The sequence below is a fragment of the Lycium barbarum genome, chromosome 4 (assembly GCF_019175385.1).
Source record: "Lycium barbarum isolate Lr01 chromosome 4, ASM1917538v2, whole genome shotgun sequence".
NCBI lineage: Eukaryota > Viridiplantae > Streptophyta > Magnoliopsida > Solanales > Solanaceae > Lycium > Lycium barbarum.
This window is the reverse complement of record NC_083340.1, coordinates 120051590-120060486: the sequence shown is the minus strand read 5'-3', so window position 1 is coordinate 120060486 and position 8897 is coordinate 120051590. Positions and strand designations below refer to the sequence as shown.

Genomic DNA, 8897 nt, shown 5'->3' with positions numbered 1-8897 from the left:
TTGCAAAAGAGGTTATTCGCATGTGGAAATTGAAAGAGACCACAAAAACAGATTCAGTTGAGCCAAATAGATACCAAGCTGGGTGCGAGGACAACTATGTGGAATGGCTGGCCGCTGATTTGGAGGAATCAATCAAACCCGGTGTTAGTTTGAAAGATCGGATTAAGGATGGGGAAGCCGAAGCATGCATATTACTCCGACAATTGCGTAAGAAAAGTCTTGTTTCTGAAGCCGAGCATCATGCGCAACTTAAGGAAAAGGAAAGGGAAGCAGAGAATTGGAAGCAGCAAGCACTTAGTTACGAGCAAAGTATGCAAGAGTTGGATACACTTCTGGCTGAACAGGGCGATACTTGTATCAAAGAAGGCATCAAAACAGGGGGTGTTCTAGCTATGTCATACCTTGCCCAGAATCGCCGAAAGATCGATCAGTCAATTCGGGCAACCAAGAGGTTCAAGAGCGACGAAGGGCCATCTTCATTTTAGTTAACTTGTTCAATAGCGATTGTAATAATTTCTTTTGCATTGGGATTGTATTCGTTTTGGGCCTTCAATTAATAGCACACTGGAATGACACATAACTACATATGTTATCCTTCAAATCCACGCTAGGCCTACCTTTGGCACAAAAGGTCCCTTGCATAATAGGACGCATTGATTTCCTTCCGATATGTTTTGTTTGCTATTCAATATATGTTTGTTTGCAATATGTTTTGTTTGCTATTCAATGTATGTTTGCTACGCAATATGTGCTTATTTGCTATGCAACATGTGCTTATTTCAACATTATCTGCTAAATCTCCATATTATTTTAAACAGCAATCATTTGGACCGTACTAACACAGCTTTCTTCATTCTTAAAAAGGTTTATTTTTACTATCCCCCAGAGGTTGATTTGCGTTGACTGTGAACTGGCAGACCACCCATACTTCACGAGATCAAAAGCACGAACATCCGGCAATATGAATGATTCAGGGGCATCCGAACAGACTGGCTTGGGACTCGTCACTCTTCCAAGAGAGGAACCTGAGGCTTCAGGAGGGGGAAATGATGAACTCATTGCCCAATTGTTGCAGCAAATGGCCAATATGCAGACCGAAATTGAGCGACTGCGGAATCTCACCAATCTGTCCATCACTTTGAACGCCCCTCACCCTGAGCAAAGAACAAACACAACAATTCCACCATCCTTTTCGCCTGTCGATTCACCCGCTCCACAACCTTCTCCCTCAAACCCTCCGCTTTACACAGTCCATCCAAATACCTCCAACCCCCAACAAACTAACCAACAATCCGCCTCACAACAGTCAAATCCACAACAAACCATTCCACACCAGATCCACCCGCAACCAACCATCCCGCAACAAACTATCCAACGACAAACCATCCCGCAACAAGCCAACATACAACAAACTACTTCACAACCAAATGACCACCAACAAGCCAACCTCCAGCAAATTAACTTCCAACAAACCAATTCACAACCTTTCGCTACTCCTTACATTTCTCAACCTGCAGTTACCCAAATTAACCCACATACCCAAAACTACCAAGCAGTTCACCATACACCATTGGCGCATATTGCCAGCCATAACACACAGTATGCGGCAGAAGCTCATCCTTTCACTACCCAGGCACAGGCCTTGCAACATCCAGAAGTTGACCCCTATGAAGAGTTGGAAAGGGAAGCTAGGGCAAGAGCGGACGAAGATGTGGCAAAAGAGCTTCGCAGTCTGAGGGAAGCAGTCAGGAACATCCAAACCAACAGGGGATGTGAAGGACTTGAATATGAAGATCTGTGCATTCACCCGGACATTGAGTTACCTGCTGGATATAAGGTGCCGAAGTTTGACATGTTCGACGGGAAGGGAAACCCTCGGGCTCATTTGAGATCATATTGCGATAAGCTTGTCGGAGTGGGTAAAAATCAAGCTATCAGAATGAAACTGTTTATAAGGAGCTTAACTGGAGAGGCACTCGATTGGTACACATACCAAGACCCGCAGAGGTGGCACAGTTGGGGAGATATGGCCCAGGAATTCATGGACAGATTTAGGTTCAACACTGAGACTATCCCGGACCGGTTTTATTTGATGAAGCTGGAGAGAAAATCAACAGAAACTTTCCGGGAATACGCTATGCGCTGGAGAGCAGAGGCGGCAAAAGTCCAGCCTCCAATGGCAGAGAGTGAAATGACGATGCTTTTCGTACAATCTCTAAAGGACCCCACATATTATGAGAGAATGTTAAGTGTCATTGGGCAGAAGTTTGCTGAAGTCATCAGGATGGGGGACTTCATAGAAGAAGGGATAAAAACAGGAAGAGTTACGAATCTTGCGGCCTTGCAGGCCACAAGTAAGGCCATTCAGGCGGACCCTGCTAAGAAGAAGAGAGACGGAGTATCCCCGGTCATGGCCATCCAAGATCAAAGACCCACCCCAAAATCAACCCGCCAATATTCTTCACCCCAGCCCTCGCACTACAGCCAGTACACCCAAATACCTCAGCCTTATTACCAACCCCCACCTACCCCCCTTCCGGTCTATCATACTCAACCAACATATTACTCACCCCGGTCACCTTCCTACCAAAACCCACCACAACACCGTCCAACCTACGCAACGCAACCCCAGTACCATTCACCAAACCGCCCACAAAACACCCCTAGACCACGCCCAAATGTCGAAAGAAGACCAACCAAAACTTACACACCATTAGCCGAACCTTTAGCCCAACTGTACGAGAGGCTGAAAATGGCAGGGATACTCCAACCGATTCAAGGAAGAACTCCTGATCCCATCCCGGGATGGTATGACGGGACTAAACATTGTGCATATCATTCAGGAATTGCAGGGCATGATACCGGAAGCTGCTTTGCTCTCAAGGATAGAGTTGAGACGTTGATCAAGGAAGGGGTCATACAGCTTAAGGAAGCTCCCCCGAACATAAACAACAACCCGCTTCCGAATCATGGCGATGCAAATGTGCACATGATCACCCTTGATGAAGATTGCAATCTGGAGGGGACTATCGTGCCAATTAAAGAAAGGGAGGAGGTTGAATCGTCGGCTTGTGTTGCTCCAATAATCACGGTTCAAAAGAGGGCCCCATTCGAAGTGCTCACCCCAAGGCCCAGGATCACAGCTTTCGTTGCCCCAACACCTTCTCGCAACACCAAAGCAGTCCCCTGGGATTATCAATCTGGTGAAAGAGACAAAGGGAAAGGAAGAGTAGTCGTGGAAGCCGTTGCCACCGGAATGACTAGGTCTGGACGGTGCTATGCCCCCGAAGAGATAGCACGAGGGGCGTCAAGCAAGGAAAATGGTCCGAAGAAGGCCGTTACAGAAGCTGAAGTCGAAGAATTCTGGAGAAAAATGCCAACGAAGGAATATTCTGTTGTAGAACAATTGAAGAAAACGCCAGCTCAGATTTCCTTATTCGCATTATTGATGAGTTCTGAAGCTCATAGGAGCGCTCTAGTGAAAATATTGAACGAAGCCTACGTTCCGGCCGAGACTTCCAGTGAGAAATTATCGGCTATGGTAGGGGAGATCCTTGAGGTCCACCGGGTCTCTTTTCATAACGACGAGTTGCCACCTGAAGGTTTGGGAACAAAGCATTGAACATCACCATCAAATGCAGGGATAAGTTCATCTCCAAAGTATTGGTCGACGGAGGCTCTGCTGTGAATATATGTCCTGTTGCCACTCTACGAGCATTAGGGATAGATGTCGGGAAACTCCGTGACAGTCAAGTCAGTGTCAAAGGATTTGACGGAGCCCAAAGAGATGTTGTTGGAGAGATCGATTTGTTTCTGGAGATTGGGCCTGTGGAGTTCATTGTGAAGTTCCAAGTGATGGACATATCTACTTGTTACAACCTGCTGATCGGGAGACCATGGATCCACATGGCTGGCGCGGTTCCTTCCACTTTGCATCAGAGCCTGAAGTTTGTGTGGAATCACCAAGAAATAGTGATCCATGGAGAAGGCAACAATTCTTTATACCCGGAATGTTCAATTCCTCCTATTCAAAGTGTGGAAAGGCTAGACGGATCGGTTTTTCATATTAAGGAGAATGTGTGCACTGCTCAAGCGAAAAGAATGGAATTGCCACAAGTACTTATGATGGTGGCGTGGGAGATGCTGAAGAATGGCTTCCGACCCGGTCAAGGCCTTGGTCCGAACTTGAATGGAATTGTGGAACCAATTCAACTGCCCGGGCATAAGCATACTTTCGGTCTCGGATATGAGCCCACCCCCGAAGAGATTGCTTCGGCTAGTCTCAAAAGAAGAAGTGACATTCCCTTGCCAAAGCCTGTTCCTTGCCTGAATCAGTCATTTCTTAAGGCTTCCGCTGCCCAAGCACCAGAGGAAACGCTTGAAGACAAACTCCTGGAAAGTTTTAAACACTTATTCATCACCGAAGAAGAAACTGAATGCAGTATGGTTTCGGATGGGTATTCTGAAGACTCGACTATCCGGGATGCAGAGCCAGGATGTCGTTTGAACAATTGGATTTGTAACCCGCCCCCGTTTCTCCGGGAGTCTTGGTAGACTAATTGTATTCAGCATTTGATGAAACAGACACGATTTGAAATTGAGGCCTGAATCGTGTCTATGCTTTTGTTATTTTTGCCTCTAAACTTTGAAGTTCAAATGCAATTTTCAAGCCATGCTTTTATTTATATTTTTTCCGTCTTTGCTTAATTAATTTTCTTTTATTTTTCAGCAATCAAATTAACAAATCTGCCAATACTGTGAATGTGACACATAATGAAACAAGCAAGCCCGTAGGAAATGCCGAGCAAGATTCTGAAGAATATGAAGGGGATATGCAACCCGAGGGATTAACTAAGGATTTTGAGTATTTTGAAAATAAGCCGAAACCAAATTTGGATGAAACGGAAATTATAAATTTGAGTAATTCAAAAATCATTATGGAAGTGAGAATCAGTGTCCATTTGACCCCGTCGCAGAGAGAAGAATTGATCAAACTCCTGAAGGAATATATAGATGTGTTCGCTTGGTCTTACGATGATATGCCCGGATTGAGCACTGACATTGTTTCGCATAAGTTGTCTCTTGATCCATCCTGTCCTCCGATAAAGCAAAAGAAAAGAAACATTAAATCAGACTTGAGCTTAAAAATCAAGGAAGAGATCTCCAAGCAGTTTGATGCCAAGGTCATTCGAACTACGATGTACCCCACTTGGCTAGCCAATATCGTTCCCGTGCCAAAGAAGGATGGCAAGGTTAGGGTATGCGTAGATTATCGGGATCTCAACAGAGCCAGTCCGAAAGATGACTTTCCCCTTCCAAATATCCATATGCTCATTGATAACTGTGCAAAGCATGAGTTGCAGTCTTTCGTTGACTGCTACGCGGGATATCACCAAATCCTGATGGACGAGGAAGATGCAGAGAAAACAACATTCATCACACCTTGGGGGGTGTATTATTATCGGGTGATGCCTTTCGGGCTCAAAAACGCAGGGGCCACGTACATGAGAGCCATGACCACCATCTTCCATGATATGATCCATAAAGAGATTGAAGTCTATGTGGATGATATCATCATCAAGTCGCGAAAGAGCTCAGACCATCTGACGGATTTGAGAAAGTTCTTCGACAGGTTGAGGCGATACAATCTGAAGTTGAACCCCGCAAAATGTGCATTCGGTGTTCCTGCAGGGAAGTTGTTGGGTTTTATTGTGAGCAGAAGGGGCATAGAGTTAGACCCCTCGAAGATAAAGGCCATTCAGGAGTTGCCTGCCCCAAAGAGTCGGAAAGATGTGATGAGTTTCCTCGGGCGTCTCAACTACATCAATCGAATTATAGCGCAATCAACGGTGATATGCGAACCAATAATTAAGTTATTGAGGAAGGACGCTCCTACCAAATGGACTGAAGATTGCCAAAGAGCCTTTGACAAAATCAAAGAATATTTGTCTAGCCCGCCTGTTTTGGTGCCTCCAGAAGCTGGAAGACCTTTGCTATTGTATTTGTCCGTATCGGAGAACGCGTTTGGATGTGTATTAGGTCAACATGACGAAACAGGAAGGAAAGAGCGAGCAATATATTACTTGAGCAAAAAGTTCACACCTTACGAGGCACGGTATACGTTATTGGAACGCACCTGTTGTGCTTTGACTTGGGTTGCACAGAAGTTGAGACATTATTTGTCTGCATATACTACTTACCTCATCTCAAGGATGGACCCACTCAAGTACATCTTCCAGAAGCCTATGCCTACGGGAAACCTAGCTAAGTGGCAAATGTTGTTGAGCGAGTTTGATATTGTGTATGTTACTCAAAAGGCTGTCAAAGGGCAGGCGATAGCTGATCATCTTGCAGAAAATCCTGTGGGCGAGGAATACATACCCCTTAAAACCTATTTCCCGGATGAAGAAGTGTTGTTCATCGGGGAAGATATCGCAGAAGAGTACCCAGGGTGGAGACTGTTTTTCGATGGGGCGGCAAATGCTAAAGGGGTCGGCATTGGAGCAGTTTTGATTTCAGAGTCAGGCCAGCACTATCCCATTTCAGCCAAAATCAAGTTCCCGTGTACCAATAATATGGCAGAATATGAGGCTTGTATTCTTGGCCTCAGAATGGCCGCTGATATGCATATACAGGAACTTTTGGTTATAGGAGATTCAGACTTACTGGTTCATCAAGTGCGAGGCGAATGGACCACTAAGAACGGGAAAATACTGCCATACTTGCATTGCGTGAAAGATCTATGTAAGAGATTCATCAGGGTGGAATTCAAACACGTTCCAAGGACACAGAACGAGTTCGCTGATGCTTTGGCCACTCTGTCCTCTATGATTCAGCACCCGGACAAGAATCGCATAGATCCTATCAAGATAAATGTGCACGATCAACAGGCATATTGCTTCTATGTGGACGAAGAGCCTGATGGAGAACCTTGGTACTATGACATTAACAAATATCTTAAGACAGGAGACTATCCGGAAGGCATAACCAGTGTTCAGAAGAAAACGCTTCGGAGATTAGCAAACCATTTCTTCCTAAGTGGAGAAATCCTGTATAGGAGGACTCCGGATTTAGGATTATTAAGATGTGTTGATGCTAAAGAAGCGGCTCGGTTGATTGAAGAAGTGCATGGCGGTACATGTGGGCCTCATATGAATGGCTTTAATCTGGCCAAGAAAATCCTTCGCGCAGGCTATTTCTGGATGACTATGGAATCAGATTGTATCCGTTTCGTGCAGAAATGTCATCGATGTCAGATTCATGGTGACTTGATTCGGGTTCCGCCGAATGACTTAAATGTGACAAGTTCTCCGTGGCCTTTCGCAGCTTGGGGTATGGATGTCATTGGTCCTATCGAGCCAGCCGCGTCGAATGGACACAGGTTCATTTTAGTAGCAATTGATTATTTCACAAAGTGGGTGGAAGCATCTTCGCACAAGTCGGTAACAAAGAAAGTGGTAGCAGATTTCGTTCGGAGCAACGTTATTTGCCGATTCGGAGTCCCAGAGTCAATTATAACAGATAATGGAGCTAATCTCAATAGTGATCTGATGCGGGAGATTTGCGAGACATTCAAGATCACTCATCGCAATTCCACTCCTTATCATCCTCAGATGAATGGAGCAGTTGAAGCAGCCAACAAAAACATCAAAAGAATATTGACGAAGATGATCGATAATTACAGGCATTGGCACGAAAAACTGCCGTTAGCTCTCCTCGGTTATCGCACTACTATGAGAACTTCAACGGGGGCAACGCCTTATCTTTTGGTCTATGGGACAGAGGCGGTGTTACCTGCTGAGGTAGAAATACCATCTTTGAGAATCATCCAAGAAGCTGAGTTAAGTGACGCTAAGTGGATGCAGAATTGATACGAACAATTGATGCTCATTGACGGAAAGAGATTGAATGCCGTTTGTCATGGACAGCTTTATCAAAACAGAATGGCCAAAGCTTTCAACAAGAAGGTAAGACCGAGGCAATTCAAAACAGGGCAATTGGTACTGAAACGCATATTCCCATGTCAAGATGAAGCCAAAGGAAAATTTGCACCTAACTGGCAGGGACCTTATATGGTTCATCGGGTATTGACTGGAGGAGCATTAATCCTAGCAGAAATGGATGGCGAAATTTGGCCGAAAGCTATCAACGCAGATGCCGTCAAGAGATATTATATTTAGAAACCTTCTTTTATTTGCATGAAATATTCTTCAACACTTTTCCATGTAATAGCACTACTCTCCCGTAGCGGGACGCATGACAAACCTATATCGGGTTAGGTCTTTAAGATAGAATTTCTCTCAAATTTTATTTTTTCTTGTAATTATGAACTACGCCTGACCTGATTCCCATAGGGGATACGTAGGCGGCCCGCATAGGCCTCGGTCACATCACTTCAAAATTCCAATTTTATTTCCGCTTGTAATTATGAACTACGCCTGACCTGATTCCCATGGGGGATACGTAGGCGGCCCGCATAGGCCTCGGTCACATCATTTATTCTCCCCAATTGCATTTCCGCTTGTAATTTGAACTACGCTCGACCTGATTCCTCTAGTGGGATACGTAGGCAGCCTATGTAGGCTCGGTCTCGCCATTTTGAAAAGATCAACATCCCTTGCGCCAGAAACTGGGACAATTTTTTTTTAAAAGGGATCACCGTAAGACAACATCGACAGACTCGGGAGAATATTGTTCAACAGAGTCGTCGGGCAGAAGAAAACTTCGGAAAAAGGGCATTCGCTTTGTTTCACAATGTGTCACAGTTCCGAGTTCAGCAAAATTATTTATCACCATACATATAGTTTACTATGTCTATTTTTTCGAAATAATGTGATTCTAATCAGACTGTTTACTAGTCGGCCAAGACTTAAAATGAGCGGAGGTTACAAGTTCAC

General features: G+C 44.8%; 1 pseudogene; it reads left to right on the top strand.

Annotated features, from left to right (window-relative positions):
- The first annotated feature begins 4982 nt into the window (after positions 1-4982).
- LOC132636302 (uncharacterized) lies at positions 4983-8248 on the top strand (annotated as a pseudogene).
- The last annotated feature ends 649 nt before the right edge of the window (positions 8249-8897 follow it).